This window comes from Pelophylax lessonae (assembly GCF_965119305.1).
Source record: "Pelophylax lessonae genome assembly, chromosome: 1".
NCBI lineage: Eukaryota > Metazoa > Chordata > Amphibia > Anura > Ranidae > Pelophylax > Pelophylax lessonae.
Genome location: NC_138768.1, coordinates 878573973 through 878600649, shown reverse-complemented (window position 1 = coordinate 878600649; position 26677 = coordinate 878573973). Strand labels below are relative to the sequence as shown.

At 45.1% G+C, this 26677-nt stretch overlaps 1 protein-coding gene and 1 pseudogene across 2 annotated transcripts in view; both read left to right on the top strand.

The window, feature by feature from the left end:
* LOC309550539 (uncharacterized protein) overlaps window positions 1-26677 on the top strand; it is a gene marked incomplete at both ends in the record, with an annotated part of 1004737 nt that overhangs the window by 362257 nt on the left and 615803 nt on the right. The gene's annotated exons all lie outside the window — the stretch shown is intronic.
* On the top strand, window positions 19720-21068 carry LOC309547459 (annotated as a pseudogene). The gene has a single exon. The product of its transcript is annotated as an uncharacterized misc_RNA (transcript).

The following is a 26677-nucleotide window of genomic DNA, read 5'->3' as shown; positions in this document are numbered from 1 at the left end:
GCGCTGCGGATACACAAGACAGTGTTGGACCCCAATGGCAGGTACATCATTGTGACCTGTGATCTCAACGAACTGCCGGTGACTCTAGTAACGGTATATGCGCCAAATACCCACCAGATCCGATTTCTTCGCAAGGTCTTCAAGCAAGTATCTGGAATGTTGTATGGTCATTTACTTATGTGTGGGGATTTCAACGCTGTTGTCGACCCCGGGCTGGACTCCTCGGTGCCCCCCGGAGCCGACAACAGTCCCTGGGAAATGTTTTACACGAGGAAAAATTGTATGATGTGTGGAGGTGCCAACATTCTATGGAGAGGGATTATTCTTTCTTTTCTGCTAGATATAATTCTTATTCTCGCTTGGACATGTTCTTTGTAGACCTGTTCTTGCTAGATAAGGCTTCCTCCTCTGTGGTTGGTGACATACTGTGGTCGGACCATGCTGCGGTGGAATTAACCATAGAGGAGACAGCGAAGTGTACCAACTCCTATATTTGGAGATGTGACCTACGCATGTTACAAGACGAGACATGTAAAACCCATATTAACAAGCAACTGTAGGAATTCCGTGACATTAACGACTCCTCTGTCTCCGACCCGTGGGTGCTGTGGGGTGCACAAAAAGCCTACCTGAGGGGGGTGTGCATCCAGCAGCAGGCGCGGCTTCGGAGACGGAGGAAGGATAAAATATCTCAACTGACGCAACAGAGCCATGCCCTGGACAGTGCCAACAAATTAGACCCCGATCCCTCCAGATCCCAATCTATAGCACAATTGCGGCAAGAACTACGTCTCTTGCTCTTGGAAATCTCCACCAGACACCTACATTACCTAAAACAAAAATATTACTGCCAAGCTAACAAAGCTGGTAAACTGCTAGCTTCCCAGGTCAAACGTAAACAGGCCAAGGCCAGAATCCCCTACCTAGTTCGCCCCAGATCTGCCTCTAAAATAACTCACCCACAAGCCATAGCTGATGAATTCGCTGATTTTTACAGCTCCCTTTATAACCTGAAAGGTAATCCCTCGGAACTGCAACCGTCGGCGGAACATATTAACCGTTTTCTTCATAAGGTATCCCTCCCATCATTGTCCCCTTCTCAGCTACAGACTCTTAACTCACCAATTACAGCCTCTAAAGTCCTGTCCAGCATAACATCCTTGCCGAAGGGCAAATCACCTGGTCCAGATGGCTTCTCAAATGAGTTTTACCAAATGTTTGCCCCTCATTTAAGCCCCACCATGACAGCGGTATATAACAAAGCCATGGCAGTAGCCTCTTTGTCTCCAGACATTCTATGTGCACACATTGTCACATTACCCAAACCCGGTAAAGACCCCAACACACCAGCCAACTTCCGCCCCATCTCCCTTTTAAATTCGGATGCAAAGATTTACGCACGTATTCTGTCCAAGCGTATCCAAACATTACTTCCTGCACTCATACACAAGGATCAAATGGGGTTCACTCCGGGCAGACAGACGTCGGATGCCACCAGGAGACTGTTAGGAATAATGCACCAAGCGCACTCTTCCAAAACCCCATCTGTATTGCTTACTCTAGACGCCGAGAAAGCGTTTGACAGGGTTCATTGGGGTTATATGGAAGCCACCTTGAAAAAGTTTGGGTTCTCAGGTCCCATTCTGTCCGCCGTTATGGCTCTTTATTCGTATCCCACGGCACAAGTCTATACATCCAGCATATTATCTAAACCGTTCAAAATCACAAATGGTACACGTCAGGGCTGCCCTCTATCCCCAATGATATTTAACTTGGTCATTGAACCACTGGCGGAATCAATCAGGTCTCACCCTCTCATCACGGGGTTCAAGTTGCCATCCTACCACCACAAAATTAATTTATTTGCTGACGATGTAATTATGATGCTTACACACCCAGAACAATCACTCCCAGCAGCATATGCCACATTGCATGACTACAGTAGGGCATCTTTTTACAAACTCAATACGTCCAAATCTACGGTCCTCAACATGGGGGTCCCCCTCCCAACACAAACCAAACTCCAAAAATTAATTCCGATACCCTGGTCCTCTGAATCCATTCACTACCTGGGCATAGATCTGCCGGCTGACCCTCTCAAATTGCTCTCCATCAACGTTAACAGACTAATGGCCAAAATTACTGCAACCATATCCAAGATGAGTAATCCCTATTTTTCCTGGAGTGGTAAAGTTGCGGCCTATAAAATGTTTATATTACCCCAGATATTATATCTCTTTAGGGCACTCCCCATCCCTTTCCCGGTGACCCACATCCACAAATTCTCTAAACAATTGTCCGCATACATATGGGCAGGGAAAAGACCACGATGTGCCTTCTCGATTCTGACCAAGAAAAAGCAATTTGGGGGTGCGGCGGTCCCTGACCTTCACTCCTACTATAAAGCTTCAACTCTTGCTCAACTGAGACAATGGCTCCACACTACAGAAGAACCTATGTGGGTGACCTTGGAAAGGGATGTGGCTCCGACGAGAGACTTGAACACTCTGCTCTGGAGTGACAAATGGTTGGAATGGAACCTTGCGGATCTTCCTCCCACTATGCAAGCGACAATGAGAGTGTGGCGTACAGCCCCACACGTCTCATACGTAAAGGATATCACTAGCACCTACCTGCTCCCCTTATCCGTGCTACGGCCCTATCTGCCTGATTTACCTGTTCACCTTCTAGCTGAGTGGCAGGTTACGCATATAAACTCCTTTTACTACACCAAAACTCCCATGTCTGTGGCTGATATGATCACCAAGTATGATATCCCTTATCATTTACGTTTGCACGTCATGCGAATATCTCACTTCCTAAGGTCCCATCCTCTGCGGCCTGCTTTGGTAGATAGCAGATTATGGGACTTACTCACGGCCAACACCCCAAACTCACCTAAGCTTTCCCATTACTATGATATACTACTGGACAACACCAACTTCTACAAATCTACCCACATGTTTAAGTGGGAAAGGGACCTGGGAACTACGTTCTCAATTCCGCAATGGCGTGTAGCTTTGGCCACAGTTTATAAATACTCGCACTGTGCAAATCATTGGGAGCTGACGCTGAAACTCACAAATAGGTGGTATTATACCCCATATCGTCTGGCCGGTTTCTCGCAATCATATTCCCAATTGTGTTGGAGGGATTGCTCACAGGTAGGAATCCTGCTGCATATTCTCTGGTCCTGCCCATCCCTCAAAAGCTACCGGACCCGAGTCTTTCAATGTATATCTACTCACACGGGGTGCTTAGTTAAACCTTCCCCAGAGTTAGCTATACTCCATCAGGGAATAGACAAACTGCCAATACTGTATAGACCCTGGGTTACCCATGTCTTCCTGGCAGCTCGCACAGTAATTCTACGAAAATGGAAGTCAGCAGAGGCTCTGAACTTATCTGATGTGGTTCAACTACTTAAATTAAACTACCAGTTTGAGAAAGCCCTAGCAGTTAATAGGATGAAATTAAAATCCTTTAATTCTCACTGGGACTTCTGGGCCGCCACGATGTAATGCCATGATGATACAGAATTTCACTGAACTTTATTGAATGTAGCTAAATACCATTGTTGATTGATTGTTGATTGGAATCACCATTCCTCACTTACATTGTTGAGAAATGTACACCTGTACGTATGTTTGTACTATTATTACTTGCATCGCCTTTTCTTTTATTTATTTGTTATGTTCAAAATCAGAATAAAAACTATTTTCAAAAAAAAAAAATATCAATTTGATCAACAAACTTGTGTGATTCCCTGATATATTTTTCAGGTTGTCATCATATCCAAGAAGGTCGTGGTATTGATGGATCCGATGGGAAATGAAAACCGCGATGTTTCAAAAGTGCAACGGAACTGGAAGTAAGTTTGCCTCAGTAAACCGTTTTAACTTGGTACAAGCTTCAATTAAAAAGTTATTCCTATTTTTTTTTTAAGATATATTTAACCACTTAAGCCCCGGAAGATTTTACCCCCTTCCTGACCAGGGCCTATTTTGCGATTCGGCACTGCGTGACTTTAAACGGACAATTGCGCGGTCGTGAGACGCTGTACCTAAACGAATTTGACGTCCTTTTTTTCCCACAAACAGAGCTTTCTTTTGGTGGTATTTGATCACTTGTGCAATTTTTTGATCATGCGCTGTAAACAAAAAAAGAGCATCAGTTTTGCAAAAATAACAATATTTTTAACATTTTTTTTATATGAAATCCCCCACAAAAAAAAACAAAAGTAAAAATCAAATTTTTTTTTAATTTTTGGCCAATTTGTTTTATGCTACATATGTTTGGTAAAAAAAACCACAAAAAGCGTATTTTGATTGGTTTGCGCAAAAGTTATTGCGTTTACTAACTAAGGGAAAGATTTTTGTCATTTTTGTTGTTTTTTTTTTTTAACGAGTAATGGCGGCGATCTGCGATTTTTTTTTTGCGGGACTGCGTCATTGCGGCGGACAGATCGCAGCCTTGACTGACATTTTTGACACTTTTGGGGGTACCAGTGACATTACTGCAGTAATCAGTGCTATATATATGCACTGTTACTGTAAAAATGACACTGGCAGGGAAGGGGTTAACTTTATTGGGGAAGGAGGGGTTAAGTGTGTCCCTAGGGGCGTGCTTCTAACTGTGATTGGCTGTGGCTTCAGGTGTAAGAACAGAGATCAACGGTCCTACATAGTAGAACCCTATGATCTCCATTTTTACACCAGGGAAGAATGACAGGCGGCTTTGTTTACATTAGCCGCCTGCCTTTCTCCCTTCACAGCGGACGATCGCGAGTGAACGGCGGACATCGGGTCCCCCGGTCACATGTGCAGACTCGTTTGTGAACGAGCCGGGGCGGGAGCGCGCCTTCGGGGGGGCGCGCGCTCGCCCGCTATTGGCTCCCAGGCTAGTGACGTACCCCTACGTCACTTTGCCTGGCCGGGGCTGACTGCCGCATTAAAAAGTCGTGCGGCGGTCGGCAACCGGTTAATGTATTTTTTATTACTAGTATTTTCTTGAGGATGTACAAGCCAGAAGAACAGTCAGCACAATGGAGCACATGGATAATGTATCACAGCAACCAGCGTGATTCCAGTAGCTGTGGAGTTTTAATCTTGATGGTACAAAGTTTTCTAACATAGTAATAGCCAATGATAACAAATGTCAACTGCGGTTACAAATGTGAATTGTTATTTTACAGTTTGCCAAGGAGTTCCTAAGGACAAGAACCATCTCTGACGTGAAGACATCGCCGGAATATATAACGGATGCACGACTGGAAATAGCTTGTTCCCTACTCCAGTATAAAGGTCCGGTCTATCACTCAATGCATGAAAGCTTTGTCTTTAACAATTGTCTTCATACTCAAAATCCACACAGATTTAATCATTGCGTTCGTTGGAAACCTTTTTTTTTTTTTTTTTTTTTAGTAATCAATGCCAAAAAAATGACATGTGAAAAGACACATTCACTTACATTGGAACATGCTGCACCATAACGTAACATACATTGGTCTTTCTAGGTGCTGGATGAGTCCCATCAGGATGACCCCTGTATGTGGCCTCATAATCAATAGAGCAAAAGAAATGCAATCAGGTGAGTATACTGTACTTACATTTTGGCCTAGAAGTATTATTTAATTATTAGACCAATCCATTTATACTTAAATTGTCTTGAGAGGTTCCTGTGTGCAGGATATTGTAGAGAGTCATGGAAGACAGACTAACCTAATCCCATCCCTTAGACTTTTCAGGATCTACTAGACTTCATTTTCAATCCCCTCCGTTCCTTCAATGCTGTATTGTTAAAGCGCTTTCCCACCCAATTTTTGAAGTTTAACACCACACATTACATTAAAAACATTATGAAAACGAATTGGATAATATAATTTTTTTTTAGGTTTAACCACTTAAGCCCCGGAAGATTTTACCCCCTTCCTGACCAGGGGTTTTTTTGCAATTTTTTTCTGCGTGACTCTGCGTGACTTTAACGGACAATTGCGCGGTCGTGCGACGCTGTACCTAAACTAATTTTGACGTCCTTTTTTCCCCACAAACAGAGCTTTCTTTTAGTGGTATTTGATCATCTGTGCGATTTTTTGATCATGCGCTATAAACAAAAAAAGAGCGTCAATTTTGCAAAAATAACAATATTTTTTACATTTTTTTATATGAAATTCCCCCCAAAAAAATTTAAAAATTAATTTTTTTTAACATTTTCGGCCAATTTGTTTTATGCTACATATGTTTGGTAAAAAAAAAAAGCGTATTTTGATTGGTTTGTGCAAAAGTTATCGCGTTTAGTAACTAAGGGAAAGATTTTTGTCATTTTTGGTGTTTTTTTTTTTAACGAGTAATGGCGGCGATCTGCGATTTTTTTTGCGGTACTGCGACATTGCGGCGGACAGATCGGACCCTTGACTGACATTTTTGGGGTTACCAGTGACATTACTGCAGAAATCAGTGCTATACATATGCACTGTTACTGTAAAAATGACACTGGCAGGGAAGGGGTTAACTGTATTGGAGAGGGAGGGGTTAAGTGTGTCCTAGGGGCGTGCTTCTAACTGTGATGGGACATGGCTACTACTGTAAAAAGAGAGATCAACGGTCCTACATACATCTCCATTTTTACACAGGGGAGAATGACAGGCGGCTTGTTTACATAAGCCGCCTGCCTTTCTCCCTTCCTGGTGAACGATCGCGAGTGACCGGCGGACATCGGGTCTGCCGGTCACACACACTGACTTGTCAGTGAACGAGCCGGGGCGCGCTCGCCCGCTATTGGCTCACAAGCCGGTGACAGGCTAGTGACATACCAGTACGTCACTTTGCCTGGCCGGGGCTGACCGCCGCAGTATATATACTTGCGGCGGTCGGCAAGTGTTTAACTTACCTTATTTTTTATGAAAATAAACTTACCTTCCTGCCACTTCCTCCTTCTGCGGCCCCCGACGTCACTTCCTCCTTTGCATTGACTACTGGGAGATGAGTGTCATCAATCCCAGTCAATGTACCTGCACTGGTGTCCCTCGTCACTTCCAGTGCAGGCGCGTCATTCCCTGCTGAATGAATGAGAACCGCTTCTTGGCTTGCGCAGAACCAGCTGTGGGATAACGCGCCTGCACCAAAAGTGACGAGGCATGGCATTCTGGGACTCCGACGTCACGGAAGAGGGGCACGAAGAGGGACACTGCGGCTTCAGCTGCACACACCGCAGATGGAAGCGCTGGACAAGTAATTTACAAGGTAAGTATTTCTTCTTACAGGTACACTAAACAGGGGACAGTTCAGAGGCTATTGTTGCTTAAATGCACTGCCCTGACTGTCCGAGGGCTATTTTAATGTAAAGAAAAAAAAATATGGTGGAACTCTGCTGTAATGTTGGAATATTTCTGTACTTGTTACTGACTCCTGTGGATTCAGTTGTTCACACTAACATTTTTTTGATGTTTTTTTTCTTGTTTGTCAACTCTGAGGAGCACAGCATCCAGTGGCATATGAGGGAGATGAAGGGTTCCATGGGTGATACTCACGGAGAAGGTAAAGTATTCAAGGTCAGCTGCACTCCGGAATTCGGCATACCAATTTGGCAAGGCCATGAAAGGGATCCCCAGCGTAGAACAGAAATGAGGCAGATCTTCTGGCACCCTAAGGAGAGCAGTGCGACCCTGTAGTGAGGCAGACAGGCCGAACGGGAACTTCCACTTATAGGTTATATTCCTCTCTCTCAGGACGTCCAGCAAGGCCCTGAGTTTGCGTCTTCGTTGTAAGTTAATTCCAGATAGGTCCTGGTAAAGCTGCACAGGTGAGCCCTCACATTCTAAGTGTGGCCTGTCCCTAGCCTTCCGCAGTATGTCCTCCTTGAGGCGATAATCCACTAGACAACATACCACGTCACGTGGAGGTTCGCCCTCCCGCCCCCGGGGCCGCAAGGCCCGGTGAATACGTTCCAGGTCAATTGGGGACAGTGGGGGTCGGTCCAGTAGGGAGTTAAATAGCGCAGTCACAGTGGGGGCGAGGTGTTCCCCTTCCACCGTTTCTGGCAGGCCCCTGATCCGCAGCTTATGGCGCCAGGTCTTCCATGTGGCGCTGCATATCCCTCATCTGTAAGAGGTGGGAGTCTGATTTAAGATAAAGGTCTCTAATAGCCACGTCCTGTTGTGCTGTGGTTTGCTCTCCCTCCTGCACCCGGTCTGTGAGGGAGCGGATGTCTCCCCTCAACTCCAATATGGCCGCCCCCAAAGTGTTCTTAATGTCTGCAGTGATGAAGTGGAGATCATCCATGCACAATTGTTTTGGGGCAATCGGAGGAGTAGGAGTCACATCCGCACTCCCTGATGTAGCCGCCGCATATGACCGGGCGGGGGATGAGGGGAGAGAGGCAATTGTGGAAGAGAGCCCGGACTGAGACAGGGTTGCGGCCTGGGAGCGGAAGAGTTCTGGGATGCTCGGACTCAGTTTGCTCGCCGGATCCCGCAGAGAGCGGGAGCGTGTGGCCGAGGAGGATCGGGCAGTCGTTGCCATCCTTACCGGAGCTCTAGCTATAATGTGGTCTCTGAGCGAAGCTCGGGAGGACTCGTGGCGGCGGGAGCTCCGTTCTCAAGCGGCCATCTTCCAGCGCGTTCAGACCACGCCCCCCATGTTTACATATGTTAACCACTTCTGGACTAGAAAGATTTGCCCCCTTAATGACCAGGCCATATTTTGCGATTCGGCACTGTGTTACTTTAACGGAAAAATTGCGCGGTCGTGCGATGCTGTACCCAAATAATATTGATGTCCTTTTTTCCCCCCACAAGTACAGCTTTCTTTTGGTGGTATTTGATCACCTGTGCATTTTTTTACTTTTATTTTTTTGCGGGACTTCAACATTGCGGCTGACAGATGGGACCCCTGACTGACATTTCTGACACTTTTGGGGGGACCAGTGACATTACTAAAGTAATCAGTGCTATACATATGCACTGTTACTGTAATAATGACACTGGCATGGAAGGGGTTAACAGTGTGGGTGATCAAGGGGTTAAATTTGAGCCTAGGGGAGTAATTCTAACTGTGGGGGGGCATGGCTTGTGAAATGACCATAGAGACCTGTGATCCTCTATAGAAGGCGCTCTGTGATCATTGCAGGGAGAAGAACGGTCAGCTGTGTTTACAACATCCGCCCGTCCTTCTCTCAGCGGTGAACGATCGCGGGTGTCAGGCAGCAATCGGAGCCGCCTGCCCCGTACATCGGCTTCCCCACTGACGAGCGGGGGTGGGAGCCTCCTGCACGCGTTCGACGTATAGCTACGTCGGTTTGCCCAGGAGCGGCTGCCTTACGCAGTATAACTGCTGCGGGCGGTCGTAAAGTGGTTAACTAGTTGTTATTTATGCCAGTTATGGTCGTTTCTATTGCTTTCATAAACTAGTAAAATAACTATGTACAATTTTTATAGGTATGGAGACCAAGTACAATGAGATCCTCAAATTCCTCTGTTTTGGGGAATACCCATCCGAGTATAATAAGTCACAGAGGCAGTCCTTCAGGCAGAGCACTGCTAAATTTACTTTGCAGCGTGAGTATCAGAAATACATTCAATCTTAGTTGTTTGTAATGAATGTAGCTCTTAATTTTTCACTTTCATTACAGAAGGAGAGCTCTTTCTTGGAGGAAGAAGAGTTATGAAAAACGAGAAAGAAGCAAGGAGGATCTTCGTCGAATTTCATGCATCGCCCATTGGAGGACATACAGGCATCAATAGAACACGATCGGCCATCTCCTCGAGATTCTTCTGGCATGGAATGTCCATGGATATTGAAAAATGGGTACACACTAATTTATCTTTGTGTTTGGCAGTATTTATGAAAGCTGTACACAGGGTAACAACTCATTTCCTAGAGATCCAGGAATGTGATGAATGCCAGAAGTACGGAAAGCCAATATCTGCTCCACAGCCATTACAGTGTATTAACCACTTAAGCCCCAGCCCTATTTCGGACACTTTTTGTTCACAAGTTAAAACCAGTATTTTTTCCTAGAAAACTACTTAGAACCCCCAAACATTATAATTTTTTTTTTAGTAAAGACTCTGGAGAATACAATTTTGGTCATTGCAATATTTTTTGTCACGCAGTATTTGCACAGCGGTCTTTAAAACGCAATTTTTTTGGAAAAATTACGAAAAATCACATTTCACTGCATTTAAAAAATACTAAACAGTAAAGTTAGCCCATTTTTTTTGTATATTGTGAAAGATGATGTCACGCCGAGTAAATAGATACCCAACATGTTACGGTTTATAATTGCGCCCCCCCCCCCCCCCCGTGGGATGGCGACAAACTACGGTCAATAGAGATCTCAATAGGCGACGCTTTCAATTTATTTAATGGTTACCAGTTTAGCGTTAAGAGTGTAGCTCTTTTTTTTAAATTATTGCCCACACTCTGGCGATCGCGGCGATACCTCACATGTGTGGTTTGAACAGCGATTTAATTCGCGGCTCGACTTGCATATACATTTTTTTTTTGTGCGCGAGCTAACGGTGACGATGGCGGCTAGTTTTTTTTTCCCATTGATTTTATTTATTTTTTTAACTTTATTACAGTTTTTAAAAAAAATAAAAAATCTGATCACTTTTATTGCTGTCACAAGCAATGTAAACATCCCTTGTGACACCAATATGCAGTGACAGGTACTCTTTATGGAGGGATCGAGGGTCTAAAAGAGAGACTCCACTCCACTACACTTCCCTGTATGCAAAACGCCGAGAACGGCGTTTTTGCATATAGCCGTTTTTCAAATTTGCCGCCTTTTTCAGCACAGTAACCCGGAAGTGACGTCATGGACGCCGCCTCCGGGTTACATCATCGGAGACCCGATCAAAGCCGTTTCCGGCATTGATCGGGACTCCATCAAGCGGCCGGCGGACGTGCCGGCTGGGTGTTCGGGGCTCCGGGTGGGACGGGAGCCCCGTTAAAAGCCACGGAAGGCGGCGGGAGGGGGGGCGTCCCCTTCCGCTCACCCGGGTAACGATCGGTCGTTACCGACAGAAAGCCAACCGTCGGCTCTAAACCATGGTACCGGGATGATGCCTCTAGCTAGAGGCATCATCCCGGTATACTACCGCAAAGTTTGCTGACGTAGATCTACGTTAGTATGCGGTAAGTGGTTAAGGTAAATATCTACTATACATACCAAAAATATGAAAAGATTTGTTTCTGAAAAATTCTAAATATATTTGTTTCATCACATTCGGTATCTGCTGTCTGGGAGCTTGTCGGAATTGACCTAACAAGTCCTTTACCAAAGATAGTGGATGGCTTTCAGTACATTTTCACAGCAACAGATTATTTTTCGAAGTGGGTGGAGGCATTTCCACTGAGAACAAAACGTGCTGCTGAGGTGGGACGCCATATTTGCTCCATGGTCTATCGACATGATTGTCCCAAGCGAATCCTTTCAGACCAGGGTAGAGAATTTGTTAATCAAGTATGTGTACTTTACATTTACTAGTGTTTGTGATAGTTATTTTGTAATATGTTGCTCTATTTAAATGATATATTCCTAACTTTTTTACCCAGCTCAACGACCACATGTGCAGTCTTCTTGGAATTTAAAGAAGCGTGACAGCGGCATATCACCCACAGACCAACTGGGTGAAAAGATTAATCATAGCATCAAAAGGCAAGTTTTATTCAAGTTTTGTTTTGATTTCCGCTTTTAGTAGAACTTTGCTCGACAGGTTCACTTAAAGAAACACTACATTGTCAGGAATGCAAACCTCTTCCTGTCTTCCGGACACTATAGTGTTAAAGAAATATTTAAGGTTCCAGGCCCCTTCTGCTTTAAAATGATGCTTTTTACTCCACTTTTTACAGATACTCATGTCTCCTCGTGGGTGGACCCGTCCATGCACCGTCTCCTTGGCAGAGATAATGAAATCTGAACATCTCTGAAAATTCAATGCTTTCTCATATGAAAGAATTGGGAGGCTATTGAACATGCGTTGGAAAACGCAGCATTGCACAAAACGGCATCTCCTCATGTAGTATTTTGCAGTGCACTTGTTTCTCTTGTTGTATGCTGAGAACTATAAATTCTGTTGTACTTACAAGCACGTAGTAAGACTCCGTTCAGACAGGGGCGACACGACTTGCTGGGGCGACCTGTGAAGTCGCGGTGCACGCTGTGCACCGCGACCTCGGCGCGACTTGCACGGACTTCATATAATTGAAGTCAATGCAAGTCGCCTCCAGGTCGCCCCAAAGTAGTACAGGACCCTTTTTCTAAGTCGGAGAGACTTGTGTCGCTCCTATTAGAACGGGTTCTGTGCTAATCAATGGCAGGCGACCGACCGCGACTTGTCAGGCGACCGACCGCGACTTGTCAGGCGACCAAGTCGCGCTAGTGTGAATGGGGCCTTAATGTGTTTATCTTGTTTTTCATTTTATTCATTGTAGAGCTCTCACTAAATTGGTGAATGAAAAACAAAATAATTGGGACGTGTACTTGGATGCAACATTATTTTCCATAAGATCGAAGGTCCAAAGCACGACCAAATTTTCACCATTTCTATTGATGTACGGGAGGGGGGCAGTTTTCCCCGCCGAGGTTCCTGTTGAACTGCCGGTGAGCCGTTGCTGTTTTTTCTGTCTCGCATACAGTTTAAATATTTTAATATTTCCATATAGTATATGTAATGATTCTTTATTATATACAGATCTCGCCTCGTTCGCCTAGCTTTATTCAACATAATTGGCACATAACATTGTTTTAACGTTGGACAGTTATTGGTTAGCTATTATCTGATCCACTTTTCTGCCATAAGCATATTTAATGATGTGTGCACATGTAACTAATCAAAATATATATTGTTATCCATAAACATTGTAATCTTGAAAATCATCAGTTCTGTTTTCTGTTAACCTGTTAAGCCGGTCAGCCCCGGCCAGGCAGAGTGACGTACCGGTACGTCACTAGCCTGTCACCGGCTTGTGAGCCAATAGCGGCGAGCGCGCGCCCGCCGAGGCAAGCGCCCACCCCAGCTCGTTCCCTGACAAGTCAGTGCGTGTGACCGGCGGACCCGATTTCCGCCGGTCACTCGCGATTGTCCCCGGTGAAGGGAGAAAGGCAGGCGGCTAATGTAAACAAGCCGCCTGTCATTCTCCCCTGTGTAAAAACGGAGATCAGACGGTTCTACTATGTAGGACCGTTGATCTCTGTTTTTACACTAGTAGCCACAGCCAATCACAGTTAGAAACACGCCCCTAGGACACACTTAACCCCTCCTTCTCCAATACAGTTAACCCCTTCCCTGCCAGTGTAATTTTACAGTAACAGTGCATATGTATAGCACTGATTACTGCAGTAATGTCACTGGTAACCCCAAAAGTGTCAAAAATGTCAGTCAAGGGTCCGATCTGTCCACTGCAATGTCGCAGTACCGCAAAAAAAATCGCAGATCGCCGCCATTACTCGTAAAAAAAAAAAAAACACCAAAAATGACAAAAATATTTCCCTTTGTTAGTAAATGCGATAACTTTTGCGCAAATCAATCAAAATACGCTTTTTGCGATTTTTTTTACCAAACATATGTAGCAGAAAACAAATTGGCCGAAAATGTTAAAAAAATTTAGATTTTTACATTTTTTTGGGGAATTTCATATAAGAAAATGTGAAAAATATTGTTATTTTTGCAAAATTGACGCTATTTTTTTGTTTATAGCGCATGATCAAAAAAATCGCACAAGTGATCAAATACCACCAAAAGAAAGCTCTGTTTGTGGGAAAAAAAAGGACGTCAATTTCGTTTAGGTACAGCGTCGCACGACCGCGCAATTGTCCGTTAAAGTCACCCAGTAAAAAAAATCGCAAAAAACCCCCTGGTCAGGAAGGGGGTAAAATTTTCCGGGGCTTAAGTGGTTAATAGCTGTATGACTGTACAACAAAAGGTACTTTTTATTTATCTTTACAACATTTCAATCAGACTTTATTATCTTACTAGTTGTTTTACATTTTTGTGTCTGTGTATTACATATAAAACCTTTTTTTTTTATATATATATTTTTCTTCACAGCTTTCGAACATCATTCTTCCAGAGGAGAAGAATTATGTTTCCTTTGTCAACGAGAAGAAAACATCGATGGAGAAGATAAAGGAAACAACGGCAGAAAACATTGAAAAATCCCAGAATAAACAGAAGACGATGTATGGGAAGATAGTGCTGAAGAAACACAAGGATGTAGTGTGCAGTGTTTGCAATGAGGTCCTTCTGTACAATATGAGGAAGCGTGGTAGAAAAGGATCAAGGCTAGAGCATGACTTCTCTGGTCCTTACAGTATCAAGGATGTGTGTGGCAAGTTGGTAAAACTGTCAAATTCTGACGGGGTTACACTTAAGAATAAGATCAGTGTCGACCACCTCAAGCCGTACAGAAGACGTGAGGAAAGCACAGCTCACAGGCAGGAAATCAGCACCTGCATGTCCTCCGTACCACAAAGGACCTCGGTCATCACTTTTGCTGCACCAAAAAAGGAGAGCACTATTGAGATACCTCCAAAATTAATACCTGAATAAATATATATGTGTGTGTATATATTCATTTATTTATTTTTTGTATATAGCTAGCCTTGCCTTACATGTAGTGTATCTTGTTCTGTTTCTTCATCCTATTCTTCCTTTTATGTAGTATGTTATTTTAACCACTTAAGCCCCGGAAGATTTTACCCCCATTCCGACCAGGGTTTTTTTTTTGCGATTTTTTTACTGCGTGATTTTAACAGACAATTGCGCGGTCGTGCGACGCTGTACCTAAACGAATTTGACGTCCTTTTTTTCCCACAAACAGAGCTTTCTGTTGGTGGTATTTGATCACCTGTGCGATTTTTACTTTTTGCACTATAAACAAAAAAAGAGCGACAATTTTGCAAAAATAACAGTATTTTTCAATTTTTTTTTATATGAAATTCCCCCAAAAAAATGTAAAAATCAAAATTTTTTAAAATTTTTGGCCAATTTGTTTTTTGCTACATATGTTTGGTAAAAAAAAAATCGCAAAAAGCGTATTTGGATTGGTTTGCGCAAAAGTTATCGCGTTTACTAACAAAGGGAAAGATTTTTGTCATTTTTGTTGTTTTTTTTAACGCGTAATGGCGGCGATCTGCGATTTTTTTTTGCGGTATTGCGCCATTGCGGCGGACAGATCGGACCCTTGACTGACATTTTTGACACTTTTAGGGTTACCAGTGACATTACTACAGTAATCAGTGCTATAAATATGCACTGTTACTGTAAAAATGACACTGGCAGGGAAGGGGTTAACTGTATTGGAGAGGGAGGGGTTAAGTGTGTCCTAGGGGCGTGTTTCTAACTGTGATGGGACATGTCTCCTATTGTAAAAACAGAGATCAACGGTTCTACATAGTAGAACCGTCTGATCTCCATTTTTACACAGGGGAGAATGACAGGCGGCTTGTTTACATTAGCCGCCCGCTTTTCTCCCGCTCTACCGACGATCGTAGTGTGACTGGCGGACATCGGGTCCGCCGGTCACACGCGCGGACTCCTCCGTGAACGAGCCGCAGCGGGCTCGCGCTCGCCCGCTATTGGCTCACAAGCCGGTCACAGGCTAGTGACGTATATATACGTCACTTTGCCTGGCCGGGGCTGACCGCCGCAGTATATCTACTTGCGGCGGTCGGCAAGCGGTTAAAGAGGCCCATCTAAGTATGCAGGCATCCGGGGTAAAGCTGTCCACATAGACCATCTTCTGAACCACCGGCTCTCACCACTGTCAGTCTGCAATCGTAACCGGGAAAAATAGCCTGCAGTAGAGTGATCTGAAAGTGAGGCTTTGAATCACTCGTGGAGTGCAGCGGGGAAGGGATGATGAAGATGGCTGTGCAGAGGACGGTCTATGTGGACAGCTTTACCCCGGATGCCTGCATACTTAGATGTGCCTGTTTTATTCATCAACCATGTGAGTTGCTAAATATTGAACCTTCATTAAATGTAACCATATTGCTACACTTTAGAGGCTCCTCTCTTCTTTTTTATACATGACGCTACTTGTATATCAAGACATCGCTTGTATATCAAGTCAACATTTATTTAAAAAATTTGCTTGTCTTGCAAAGCGCTCTCACACCAAGGTTTTACTGTATATTGCTATCCATAAACATTGTAATCTTGAAAATCATCAGTTCTGTTTTCTGTTAATAGCTGTATGACTGTACAACAAAAAGGAACTTTTTATTTATCTTTACAACATTTCAATCAGACTTTATTATCTTACTAGTTGTTTTACATTTTTGTGTCTGTGTATACATATAAAACCTTCTTTTTTTATATTTTTCTTCACAGCTTTCGAACATCATTCTTCCAGAGGAGAAGAATTAGGTTTCCTTTGTCAACGAGAAGAAAACATCGATGGAGAAGATAAAGGAAACCACGGCAGAAAACATAGAAAAATCCCAGAATAAACAGAAGACGACGTATGGGAAGAAAGTGCTGAAGAAACACAAGGATGTAGTGTGCAGTGTTTGCAATGAGGTCCTTCTGTACAATATGAGGAAGCGTGGTAGAAAAGGATCAAGGCTAGAGCATGACTTCTCTGGTCCTTACAGTATCAATGATGTGTGTGGCAAGGTGGTAAAACTGGCAAATTCTGACGGGGTTACACTTAAGAATAAGATCAGTGTTGACCATCTTAAGCCGTACAGAAGACGTGAGGAAAGCACAGCCCACAGGCAGAAAATCAGCACCTTCGTGTCCTCCGTACCAAAAAGGACCTCTGTCATCACTTTTGCTGCACCAAAAAAGGAGAGCACTATTGAGGTACCTCCAAAATTAATACCCAGATAAATATATATGTGTGTGTGTATATATATTAATTTCTTTTTTTTTTGCATATATAGCTAGCCTTGCATTGCATGTAGTGTATCTTGTTCTGTTTCTTCATCCTATTCTTCCTTTTATGTAGTATGCTATTTTAAAGTAATGTTATATGAAAGTGATTCACATTAATCTTGATATTTTTTTAAAGCCATCTGCCTCTTTGATTGCCATGCAAAGCATAGAAGACAGAGGTAGCAGTTACTGGGTTCTAATATTTTTGTTTGACCCTGTTGGTCATTTGTTTGGCCATGCCCTGTTGGTATGGCCTTTTACTCTGTTGCCTTTTCTGGCATTTTTTTTTTTTGATGAAGTTGGCACTGTTTGGCATTATGTTTTATACAGTTCTTGTTATCATTAACCATACCAGTTTGAGATTATACCAAAGAACCTATACAGGTTCAGTTATTCCCCTTGTCAGAAATGCCTCTTAACATAAGAGAATTGCATTTTGGAAGATTGGCGCATATATAAAGCGTTTTCTTGCAAATTAGATGTTATATTTGCATGATGCTTTATTTTGCCATAAGTTGGATTTTTAAAAAACTTAATTTGAAGATAAGGCATACTCAACCTGTATTAACTTTGGCTCCCAAATGTTCATTCCATACCTGGAGGTAAATTTTCTTGTTTTTTTTTTTTTTATTTTTTATTTTTTTTGTTAAAATGCTGTAGGAAGCTGAAGATGACGGCTCTGTGGAAGCAGTTGTAGGTCCATACAAGCTGTTTGTTTCTTCCTTCCACACGCTGCATGGCAATAATTGGCTGGTTGATGAGGTAATAAGATACATTGTTAATAATTAATCTAAAGCGAAAATCCCCAAAAAAAAAAAAAAATTATATATATATATATATATATATATATATATATATATAATTTAATAAATCTTATTTTTTTTTTTTAATGCAGGTGATTGATGCATACATTCATCATCTAATTGTGAAGCATCAGGCAAGTGTGAATTGCGTTCATTCTTGTGTTCTGTTTGTTGCGTTATTATTTTGCATTATAACATTTAATCTATTGAGACAGGAACCTGTTCGACAGTTTGCTGCTGTCCTGTCATTGGTGTTATTTTACGGCGAAATTGAAAAGCTTGGAAGGGTTAATGACTTAGTACTTAATGTATTATAAATATATATATTTATAATGTATAAATGGGCAGGCGGAGCCTGCAGTTGTGGGAGGGGAGGGGCCAGCCTATTTAATGTCGGGCAGCCCTCCTCACTGGGCTGACGTTTTCAGGTACGGATGTCATCAGGCCACGCCCACTCCCACGTTCAGCCGCATCGCATCTGTCTGGGGTCTGGGATCTCCTGGCTGCAAAGCTCTACATGGGTCGTGAGTAGCAGAGAGGGGGGGAGGAGGATCCGTCCTGGCCGCACGCAGGTACCTGGGGGGGGGGGGGAATGCCACTACCGATCGGTGCAGGAGGGGGGGGGGGGGTGGGGAGTGTCAGCGTACAGCCGCTTGCCACGCTTTCTTTTCACTGCCCCACCTCCATCCCAGGGATCACACATCTCCCTGCCTGCATCCCCCTCCCGCCCCACAGCCTTCTCCCCGGTCACCACATCGACTGTCAGGCAGCTCGGGCGGTGCAGTGCACGGCCAGCTGGGGTTTCCATCACCTCCCTCTTCTCACTCCCCAGTCTCCCCCCCCCCCCCGTTTCTCCCAGGTCCATGGCCAGGTTGGGGGGGGGAAGAAAGATCCATGCTCCCCCCCTGTCGCTCTCCATTCGGGGGGGGGGGGGGTCTCCATTAACAATAAACATTAATGGTATCACCAGCTTTCAGGAGCTTCCATAGGGGGGGGGTCAACTGCCACCCAGGCCAGTCATGGTACTGCACCCTGCCAGCCTCTGAAACCAGCTGTCAGGCCAGATGAGCTGGCTACCAGCTTGTGTTACCCACACCTGGTTCCGTCAGGGGGGGGTTGGCATCTTCTTACATCAATCTGGGGGGGGAGGGGCCCACTCTGGGGGAGTCCCACAGGACATACACTCCGCACCTTCCCCTAGGCTGCCTCTCCATTTCACCTGTGCTGTTCACTCAGGACACCCCCCACTGTTCCCTTCCTTTCTCCGGTCTCCACGACACAAGGTTGAGACCCACGTTCTATACGCATCCTCGGTTACCCATCCATCCAAACGCACAACTGGCACACGCCACTGTCAGGTCACGCCATCTCCTGGTTCATACCTCAGCACGGGTTAGCCCCCCTCCCCCCTTTTAGTCATAGGTCCAGGGGGGCACCTACACAGGCCGGCCCCCCTCGCACACTAGGGTTGGCGCTCGTAGGGCTTATTACTTCGTTTGAGTCAGTTTCTCATGTCATCTCACATCCATAGCGCCAACCACAGTTTTGCTTACCCACAGGTAGTTAACTTGAACATTACCAGACGTTCAACCAAGCTTAAGACCCCTCAAGAGTCATCTAAGGTATGCTGTTCCATTACCAAGAGTTCCCCCTCTTCGTTACCTGGCGCAAAGGGGGGGCAGGGGCGGGGGGTCAGGAGCTTAGGCAGGTCACTTCTTAGTTATTGCGAGACCAACACCAATCCTCACACGGAGGTACCTTCGCCCATCGGCCCAAATCATAGCTAGCGCCTCGCTATTTTGGTCAGGGTAGTCAGGGCTTCACCTTCCCAGAGGCCTACACCCCGTCATCGTTCATGGCAAAGCTCAGGTCCAAATAATAGATAGCGCCTCTACCAGCTGCTGGGGTTTAGCAGGGCCTCATGTCCCTGTTTCCCCAAATTTTCTCCCGGTTCAAAAAAAAAAAGCGCCAGTTAACGCCCTGTCGTATGAGTTTTTCATCTCCCCTTTTTTCCTTCCATGTCATCTCAGCATGTCTCGGGCATCAGACCAAGGAGATGGCTTCTCCCTGCCTAGCACGCCAGCCAGGCCACCCACTCCGGTTTCCGTTCCCGTCACAGGAGGTAGCCAGGTTCCGTCAAGTCCCGGTTCTATGAGGACATGGACCATTCCCAAGATTGCCGCCGAGTTGAGACGGAGGGGGATACCATTTCCGGCCACAGCCAGGAAGGCGGAGTTGTACAGGATCTTGGTATCAAACACCGTCAACCCGCAACCAGGGACTGACGCACAGGACAGTGTCAAGGACGCTTTAGCCGAAATCCAGGCCACCATGGCGTCTATTCTGGCTTCCGTTAGTAGCCTAAATCAGAGGTTGGAAAAATTAGAATCCCCCCCACCAGCCTCCGCAGCTTCCCCAGGTTCCCTGCCCTCTCAGGTCTTTGGCTTGCCAGCCCCTCAGGGCACCTTCGCAGGTACGCCAACTCCTTTAGGCCCCATTTCTCACATTATTACACCAGCGCACATGGTCCCGCCCAACATCAGGAAAGACATTCTGGAGGGGAAGGACGTGAATCTTATGTCGCTGTTAATTGTGTCCCAAGACATAGTCGAGAACAAGACCTACAATTATGGGGACTTGTCTGTGGTTCTGAAAGCCAAGGACCCCAGATTGAACAGGAAGCTGTCCATTCCCGAGTTTGTCTTGGCCTTCGGTCTGTTCAGGGATGTGGTCTGCTTTAACTTCCCTCATCGCAGAGAAGAGCTGGACTTGTATCTACACAAGTTGGTCGACCTGGGGCACAAGTACGGCGGATCACCTTCTACGATTATCACCGCTCATTCTAAGCCAAGGCGGCGGCCTCCTTTGCCCAGTTCAACATCAGGATAGATTGGGTCCAGCTGGACACCGAGTTGTTCTGTCGCCACTTTGCCGGGCTTGTGCCACCTGCATGTGCCACTTGTGCATCAAACTCCCACTCCACCAACTTGTGTGCCGTTGAGCCCAGTTCTTCCGCCGCCAGCGAGGTCACCCCGGGCCCCAGCAGGTCTGATCAGAAGTCCGCCAAAGACAAATTGGGGAGACCGATAGTGTTCTTGGGCAAGGCACAGGTATGCAACAACTTCAACGCGGGTGGCTGCAGCTTCAGTGCCTGTAGGTTGTTGAATATCTGTTCCACCTGCTTCCGGGCACACGCCAAGTCCATGTGCCCCAGTCGCCTTTTTCCCCAAAAGCTGACTGACCGAGGTACAGGTCGATTCCCTGGCCTTGTTCTTGAAATTCCATCCCTCTCCGGACCTAGTCGAGTTTTTAGTTTCAGGCTTCACGAGAGGGTTCCACCCGGGTCTGGTGGCACTCCCGTCAGGTACAATCGAGTGTAAAAACCTACAATCAGCCTCGGCTGACGCAGCTGTAGTCGACACTCTTTTGCAAGCAGAAGTAGACAAGGGTTTCATGTTAGGGCCTTTCTGTACCCCTCCTTTTTCCTGCTGGCAAACCAACCCATTGGTGGTAGCCACGGGGAAATATAACAATAAAAAACTATTGATCATAGACCTCTTGGCTCCTCATTCCTTCTCCACGCCAAGCCTCAATTCTCTTATTCCCTCTGAATAGTTTTCACTACAGTACACTACAGTGGATCACGCCATTCAGGCTATCCTGAAAGCCGGGAAAGCGGCTTGGCTCGGGCAGACAGACATTTCCAATGCTTTCAAGTTGTTGCCCATACACCCATCTCTGTGGCATTTGCATGGTGCGAAATGGAGGGGGTTTTACTATTTCGCCATTCGCCTGACCTTCGGGGCCAAAAGCAGCCCCAAGATTTTTGATTTATTCGCAGAGGCTCTGTGCTGGCTCCTATTAAATATTGGTTGCTGTCCAGTCATCATCCATTACCTAGATTATTTCCTGACAGTGGAAAGTCCCACAGCCACTCCGCTCAGCCTGGTAAAAACGGTGGCACTCTTTTCGGCCCTAGGGGTTCTGGTAGCCGAAGACAAAACAATAGGTCCCTCCACCAAACTGACCTTCCTAGGCATTTGCCTAGATTCGGTCACCATGCAGGCAAGCCTGCCCCCGGACAAAGTTCAGAGGATCAAGGCAGAGATCGAGGGGTTCCTCGTTAGAGGTTCCGCATCCCGGAAAGACCTCCTGTCTCTTCTAGGTTCCCTGAACTACGCCATGAGAATTATTCCCCAAGTCCGTGCTTTTGTCTCAAGGCTCCTCTGTCTGCTCCCTGGCCTCCCGCATGACGGGAGCACTATCTAGTTGGACGGGCAGGCCAAAGCGGACTTGTCCATGTGGAGGCAGTTCCTGGCACATTGGAACGTGGTGAACATGTTCATCCCGCCTTTTTCCAACCACTCCCCAGTCTTATGGACCGACACGGCAGCACATTCAGGGTTTGCAGCCATTTGCGGGGTCAACTGGTTCAGAGATTTTTGGCCACCCAAGACTGCCAGTCTACCGTCTTTTAACCGCACTTCCACCCTTTTCGAAATTTATCCCATAGTGGCAGCAGCCCGGGTGTGGGGACACCGGTGGGGAGGTCAGACAGTAAAATGTTTCACGGACAACATGGCGGCCTGCGACATAATCAACAAAGGCCGTTCCTGATCTGTCACCATTATGAGCCTAGTTAGGAGACTCACTTGGCTCACCGCCACCCTACAGTTCCACTTAATTTGCGAGCACCTGCCAGGTTCCCACAACTAAGCAGCTGACGCCCTTTCTCGTTCAAATCGCAGGTCTTTTTCCAGTTGCACCCCACAGCCATGAGTATTCCAGATATACGCCACCTCGGTTTCAAGATCTCATCCTGGACTAGCCAAACTCATGGCTCATGGGAGCACGCTAGCTCAATCAGCACTCTCCGTCAACACTAGGTGCTCGTACGATCGGGCTCTGACCATCTTCTCCAGATTCATCACGGAGTACAGCATCTCGGATCCATTTTCCTTAGACACCATGGTGGCGTTCACCTCCTTTTGCCACTTAAATCTGAAACTCGCCCACAGCACGGTCAAGCTTTATTTCGCAGGGGTGCAGTTTCATGTGATCAACACACAACCCAGTCACAGTGCTTTCAAGTCTTCCAGGCCAATAAAAAACATCTGAAAAGCCATCCTTCGCTTGGAGGGCTGCAAGCCCGCGAGACGTCAACCGATCAACAGCTTCAGGTTTAGGGCCTTGTCTGACATGTTGGACACACAGCCGTTTGAAGCAGGAACAAATAGCGTTATCAAGTTTGCCATATACCTGGCCTTCTATGGTTTCTTGCGTCCCAGCGAGTTCACCGCGGGAAGGTTAAACGGGGCCTCCAACTTGCTGAGGGTGGCAGATTTGACCAAAGTAGGGGATCATTTCCTCCTGACACTACGTCACTCCAAAACCAACCAGGTGGGATCGCCGGTTGACGTTCCCCTGTACCCTACAGGCAATCAGTGGTGCCTGGTCCGGTTACTGGACCATCTTCTCCCATCCTTGACAGGTCGTGGCCCAGATGCCCCCCTTCTGATTCTCCACGGCTTGCCACTCACCACCTCGAAATGTATGCAATATGTGAGAACCCTGCTCTCCAAAATAGGTTGTGACCCCACAGCATTCTCAGGTCATTCCTTACGTATAGGGGCAGCTTCAGGAGCGTCTAGTCACAACATATCCATACATATAATCAAAAGGATGGGCCGATGGAAGTCCTCTGCTTACAGCCGGTACATTCCCCAGCCGAAGAATGAACTCAGATTGGCTTTTAGAGAACTGGCCACATAGCACTACAGGTCTCGCTTCTTTCCGTTTTGGGATATGTGTGTATTAAAGGTTGTTTTGGTTAAGTTATACCTTTTGCCCTTTTTCTTTACAGGCCTGCCCGAACCACGGTTTCGGCACGCTTCAACCGTACTTCATTAAATGGTATAATTCACTCTGTTGATTCCCTGACCACAAATGGGCAGGCGGAGCCTGCAGTTGTGGGAGGGGAGGGGCCGGCCTATTTAACGTCGGGCTGCCCTCCTCACTGGGCTGACGTTTTCGGGTACCCCTCCCTCCACTCCCCTTTTTTCAACAATTCCATCTTGGTGGGCCCTCTTTTTTTTTACAGGCCTGCCCGAACCACGGTTTCGGCACGCTTCAACCGTACTTCATTAAATGGTATAATTCACTCTGTTGATTCCCTGACCACAACTGGAATTGTAACAATTTGCCTTTCCACCTTTTTTTTTCAGATACAGTTTCCGTTTGAAGCTCTCTGGCTATGCCCTGTGAACGTTGGAGCTTACTGGATTTTATTGGTTTTTATTATTGAACAAATTAATTTTCACTTTCTGTCCTTAAGTTGTCATGCACTATTATTTTCGATGTAATTATTATACATATATGTTACTACAACCCTATGACACCACAATGCTCATGTTCTCTATACAGGGTTGTCCAAAAGTATGTAAACTGTTGAATCACTATAACTGCTGCAGAGTCCACTTTTTATATCTGCGCTCCACTATTCTTTCCAAATGCCACACTGATATGTAAATGCATAACATTTAAATGACACTTTCTTCTGCTGGGAAGTTCATTCATTTCACTCTGTCTACTTTGGTTCACCTGGTATATTAAAAATATAAGTTTGATCAACAAACTTGTGTGATTTCATGATATATTTTTCAGGTTGTCATCAAGTCCAAGAAGGTCGTGGTATTGATGGATCCCATGGGAAATGAAAACCGCTATGTTTCAAAAGTGCAACGGAACTGGAAGTAAGTTTGCCTCAGTAAACCGTTTTAACTTGGTACAAGCTTCAATTAAAAAGTTATTGCTATTTTTTTTTTTAAGATATATTTTTTAACCACTTAAGCCCCGGAAGATTTTACCCCCTTCCTGACCAGGGCCTATTTTGAGATTCGGCACTGCGTGACTTTAACGGACAATTGCGCGGTCGTGCAACGCTGTACCTAAATGAATTTGACGTCCTTTTTTTTCCCACAAACAGAGCTTTCTTTTCACCCGTGCGCTACAAACAAAAAAATAGCGACAATAATGCAAAAATAACAATATTTTTCAAATTTTTTTATATGAAATTCCCCCCAAAAAAAGTAAAAATCAAAATTTTTTAACATTTTTGGCCAATTTGTTTTCTGCTACATATGCTTTGTAAAAAAAAAAAATCACAATAAGTGTATTTTGATTGGTTTGCGCAAAAGTTATTGCGTTTACTAACTAAGGTAAAGATTTTTGTCATTTTTGTTGTTTTTTTTTTAACGAGTAATGGCGGCGATCTGCGATTTTTTTTGCGGGACTGCGACATTGCGGCGGACAGATCGGACCCTTGACTGACATTTTTGACACTTTTGGGGATAGCAGTGACATTACTACAGTAATCAGTGCTATAAATATGCACTGTTACTGTAAAAATTACACTGGCAGGGAAGGGGTTAACTTTATTGGGAAGGAGGGGTTAAGTGTGTCCCTAGGGGCATGTTTCTAACTGGGATTGGACATGGCTTCAGGTGTAAGGACAGAGATCAACGGTCCTACATAGTAGAACCGTATGATCTCCATTTTTACACCAGGGAGAATGGCAGGCGGCTTTGTTTACATTAGCCGCCTGCCTTTCTCCCTTCACTGCGGACGATCGCGAGTGACTGGCGGACATTGGGTCCGCCGGTCACACGCGCGGACTCGTTCGCGAACGAGCCAGGGCGGAAGCGCGCCTTCAGGGGGCATGTGCTCGCCCGCTATTGGCTCCCAGGCTAGTGACGTACCCCTACGTCACTTTGCCTGGCCGGGGCTGACCGCTGCAGTAAATCAGAGTTCAGAGTGCCTAAAGTTTTGTTTAGGCCATAATTATTTTTGGTATGCAGGTGACTATTTTTTTCAGGTTAGAGGTGTGGCTATGGGGGCAAGATTTGCCCCCAGCGTAGCCAATCTCTTTATGGCCCACTGGGAGAATGAAGTAATTTTGCTGAACAGACCCACTGAACTTATATGTTATAAAATATTTATTGATGACCTACTGATTATATGGAAGGGAGATATGGATTCTTTTAACAATTTTAAAAATAAGATGAATTTTAATAATAGGGGTATTACATTGACTTGGACTGAGAGTAGGGAAACTATATACTTCCTGGATTTGGAAATTTATAAAAAAGAAGGTCAGATTTGTACTAGAAATTTTTTTAAGCCGACTGACCGAAATACCTATTTACCAATGGATAGCTGCCACCATAAAAAATGGCTTTTTAACATTCCCAGAGGACAACTGGCCCAGATTAAGAGGAATTGTTCCAACCAGGAAGTTTATACAGTGCCTTGCGAAAGTATTCGGCCCCTTGAACTTTGCAACCTTTTGCCACATTTCAGGCTTCAAACAAAAATATAAAAAACTGTAATTTTTTGTGAAGAATCAACAAGTGGGACACAATCATGAAGTGGAACAAAATTTATCGGATATTTCAAACTTTTTTAACAAATATAAAACTGAAAAATTGGGCCTGCAAAATTATTCAGCCCCCTTAAGTTAATACTTTGTAGCGCCACCTTTTGCTGCGATTACAGCTGTAAGTCGCTTGGGGTATGTCTCTATCAGTTTTGCACATCGAGAGACTAAAATTTTTGCCCATTGCTCCTTGCAAAACAGCTCAGTGAGGTTGGATAAAGAGCGTATGTGAACAGCAGTTTTCAGTTCTTTCCACAGATTCTCGATTGGATTCAGGTCTGGACTTTGACTTGGCCATTCTAACACCTGGATATGTTTGTGAACCATTCCATTGTAGATTTTGCTTTATGTTTTGGATCATTGTCTTGTTGGAAGACAAATCTCCATCCCAGTCTCAGGTCTTTTGCAGACTCCATCAGGTTTTCTTCCAGAATGGTCCTGTATTTGGCTCCGTCCATCTTCCCATCAATTTTAACCATCTTCCCTGTCCCTGCTGAAGAAAAGCAGGCCCAAACCATGATGCTGCCACCACCATGTTTGACAGTGGGGATGGTG